This window comes from Pterocles gutturalis, unplaced genomic scaffold (assembly GCF_000699245.1).
Source record: "Pterocles gutturalis isolate BGI_N339 unplaced genomic scaffold, ASM69924v1 scaffold41051, whole genome shotgun sequence".
NCBI classification, from domain to species: domain Eukaryota; kingdom Metazoa; phylum Chordata; class Aves; order Pterocliformes; family Pteroclidae; genus Pterocles; species Pterocles gutturalis.
Genome location: NW_010104424.1, coordinates 26,888 through 31,150, shown reverse-complemented (window position 1 = coordinate 31,150; position 4,263 = coordinate 26,888).

Sequence of the window (4,263 nt, the reverse complement as noted above, 5' to 3'; positions counted from 1 at the left end):
CTAAGATGATAAATACATAACACGATGCTCCTTAATTTTCTCTGGAAATTTTATGGATAAGGGACCTGTTAAGAGTGAGTGTGTATCATACAAATTCTATTATCCAGTAGATAGAGCTAAATTTAAAATGCAATTTGGAACCACATATGCTCATGATCACACTCATGTGATATTCTCCAAAGTCTCCGTGACATCATCTGGAATGTCCTTGAATGCAAGTGACAGAAGGTTACCTTCAGGCAATATTTCCTACTAATGTGAATTAAGCCAATTACAACACAAGAGTAAGAAATCATCCTACAGACACAAAGCAGAGACAAGATTCATTTTTGCGATACCTTTAACAAACCTCCATCTCAGGAGACAGACATTGTCTCTCAACATTACTGTTAATCTAACAAATCGATCTTGAATAATGTAGGTGTGTGACAATAAATAATCATTAAGCCTATGGGTTACAAATAAACATATGGGATATTTGAGTTAGGAGGAGAGTCCAACTCAAAGGTCATACTGGAAATACTGTAACCAAAATGCTAAAAATTGAAGCTGTTATTTTTTTTTAACACAGGAGGCGGAGATCTCCAGTGAAAAGCAAAAGAGATGGCTAGAATGGGGAGTTTACAGAAAAAGAGCTGAGCCACCTTCCAGCACTCGTTCAAAACAGAGCTGTTCTTATACTTTTGTCAACCACTTCAAATAACAGGAGGTTTATATATATGTTCATTATATTCCACAAATCTTAATATTTATGGTCCAAACTGCAAAACTAGATACTATTTGCATATTACTAATTATGAAGCCATACCTTAATCACATCCAAATACATGGGAATGACATTCAGGTTTATCATTCAGCATCTATTTAACATTTTACAGTAAATCAATTGCTCTTAACCAAACAAAATGTTGTATTACTCAACTGGTACTACTATCTACCCCTAGCCACCAGAGCTTCTGTCTCTTGTTAGCTCTGAAATCACAGCTCTGCAAACAGAAATATATTGGTGAAAATCAAAGCTTGCAAGTAGACCTGACTTCAGTGCAACATAGATGGTGTCTTCAGTAGAAGCTGGATCAAATATTGACTACAAACTAAAGTGTAAACTAGTTGCAAACTAACACCCTGGACATTCTTGAAGCCTTTTATCATACCAAACAGAAGACTGTAAAATACTGGTTGACATTCTACTATTTGACATAATATTATTAGTGCTTAACTACTTTGGTTATGATGAATCAGCTCCTGTAGGTGTGAACATTTGCTGCTGATTCCACCTGAAACATCCAAACTACACAGAAAAATGCCAGTGCTGTAAATGCACTATGATTACTCCATTGCCTGAAAGCGTGAACTTCTAAATTCCACATTTAGTTCAGACTAATTGCTGAGTAGTGTAATCTCAGTCCTAAATATTACAAATAAAAGGAATAATCTGAAAATGTACTTGATTACCTGCAATCCCAAAGGTACTTCTCATGTAAAGTGTTATTACTGGTGTTTTTTAAACACAGCAGCAAAAGTAGACTAAATAACGTCAGTATTTTTATCACTGTGTTTCCGCCGAGATAGCTAACTGCTATTTCAGAAAGGAACATCCACCTTGTCATGCACAAAATAGCTCAAACCAGCTACAAAATACAGAAGAAGTAGATATAGCCTGCTTTTGAAGATTTTCACACCAAGGTTAAGGATATTCTCAGGTGTTCCAAGACTAGGCTTCAAACTTCTTCCCATGGCCTCCTAGCTCACTACCTCCTGTCTATGAGATGCTGCTCTCTGTCAAGCCTGTTTCACAGTATTAGAAAACACAATCTGCTTCTGCTTTCATAAGCATGAGCTGGAAACCATTTTACCGCCATCCTGTAGTGAGACAGAACCCACACCACAGTGTTAAGTCTGCAGAAGAACAGCAGCAGCGAAGGCAGAAATACAGTAGAGATGTACTGCTCCATTGTCCTTTCCCTCCATCCCAGAACTGGCTGTGCAGCTTCAGATGGTTAATTTTGAGCTAGACGGTAAGAGTTCGCATTAATGCAAAATTTAGAAGTCTAAGTGAGGAACAAGGTAACAGACTGGAACAGCCAAAAGAAAGAAACGCTGCTTTTGTGATCAGCATAAGGTTTACTGCAATACTCCTGTGTCCTAACAATAATGGGAGAACTAACGATTTTCCTTAATAATAGTTTGGATTCCTTATTGGGAAAAGCCCGAAGCATTTGGCTTTTTCTAACTAATGTGCAGCCATACAACCAGAACAACAACAGGTATGCCAGATGGTACATATAAAACTGAAACAATGAGGCTTAAAGAAGCTAACTCTCCAATTTTCAAACAAGATTCTAACAAAAATGTAAGGTAATATTCATATCAAACAAATATTCAGTAATTTTTGTAATGTAAGAACTAGGCCATTGTACTTTCAAGTAATGGTACAAAAAAAAAAATAATCTAACTGTTGGAGGTCAGGGCATTAGGTGGTGAAGCCATAAGCTTAAAAGCCTCCATTAAAGGATTAGCGCTTTCTTGGATCAGAATTAGAGTGTCAGAACACACTTGCCCACTTGTTGCATTCTTGCCCAAGCACCTGCTCTCACTTTCAAAGATTGGGTGCCGGACTAGACAAACATTTGCTTTTATCATCTGCAACCAATATTAACAATGTGTTGCCCTCACAAAAAAGTGACATTATTTCTGAATAAACACGTTGACCCAGTATTTTTCATTCCTCGGGATACAAGCATAAAAAGCACAGGAAAGGTATAAAACCAGCATCTTGTACAAATTGGTACTAAAATTGATATTGCAATAATTTGTGAAACTATGTTTATCTACAAATGACACCAGCTTGTTCCGTGCAGTTCTTATGGCATTGCAACACCTCTAACGCAATTATAATGATAACATTCCTCTGACGTACAAAAGTAACATGACTCATGCTTCACAAGTGGGAAAGATAAGGAGGGAAAGGTTAAGGAACATGAACAAGACCTCATGGAACATCTGCTAGCAGAGAAAGAAAAAGCCTCCAAAATCCCATACTAGCATTGGCCCCACTCGTTCCTTAAGAATTAACTTTAGACTGGGGCTGCGAGTCTTTTCAAAGATGCCCACCAGAATCAAAGCTCCCTTTCAATAAGCTCGGTACAAATAAACTCAGCCCCTTCCCAAGAAGTCTTTGGATCCAGGAACTCATTTCTGCATTTTCAGTAGCGTTAGGAAAGGTCCAAGAACTAAATCTTGCTCAATTGAAGTATGCAGTGAAGCATCTTCCAGCAATGTACACTCACAGTCTCGAAAGCCAGCCATGTCCCGGGCTGCATCAAAAGCAGCGTGACCAGCAGGTCGAGGGAGGTGATTCTCTCCCTCTCCTCTGCTCTTGTGGGACCCCACTGGCAGTACTGCATCCAGCTCTGGAGTCCTCAGCACACAAAAGACATGGACCTGTTGGAGTGAGTCCAGAGGAGGGCCACAAAGATGATCAGAGGGCTGAAGCACCTCCCGGACAAGGACAGGCTGAGAGAGTTGGGGCTGTTTAACCTAGAGAGGGCTCTGGGGAGACCTTCCAGCAGCCTTCCAGTACCTGAAGGGGGCCTAGAGGAGAGATGGGGAGGCACTCTTCATCAGGGAGTGTAGTGACAGCATAAGGGGTAATGGCTTTGAGCTGAAAGAGGAAGAAATTCTTTACTCTGCGTGAGGGTGGTGATGCACTGGAACAGGCTTCCTAGAGAACATGTAGATGCCCCATCCCTGGAGGTGTTCAAGGCCAGGCTGGATGAGGCTTTGAACAACCTGATCTAGTGGCAGGTGCCCCTGCCTATGGCAGGGGGGTTGGAACTAGATGATCTTGATGGTTCCCTCCAACCCTAATCATTCTATGATTCTTTGACTAGATGATCTTTAAGGTCCCTTCCAACCCAAACTATTCTATGATTCTATGTTTTGAAAGCCTTACTAAGAAAACCACAGGATCCAGGGGAGTCTTGCAATCACACATATTCCAAGCCCCAGAACCACCAGAAGAAAAAAGTCTGAGAAATGAAATCAGTTCTATAACTAAGGTGCAAAAATTAAAACAAAGCCAAAACTATTAAGCTTGAAATACAACATCTTGACAAATGCAGGCAAGGGTAGAGAGATGCATCATGCCACTACACCTCATGCCCTTCTTATTTCATTCTTATTCACACTGACAGAAAGCTGTCATTCTTTAATTACTTAAGAACTAGGTTTTACCTCAGTACAGAAAAAGTTTGCACTTAC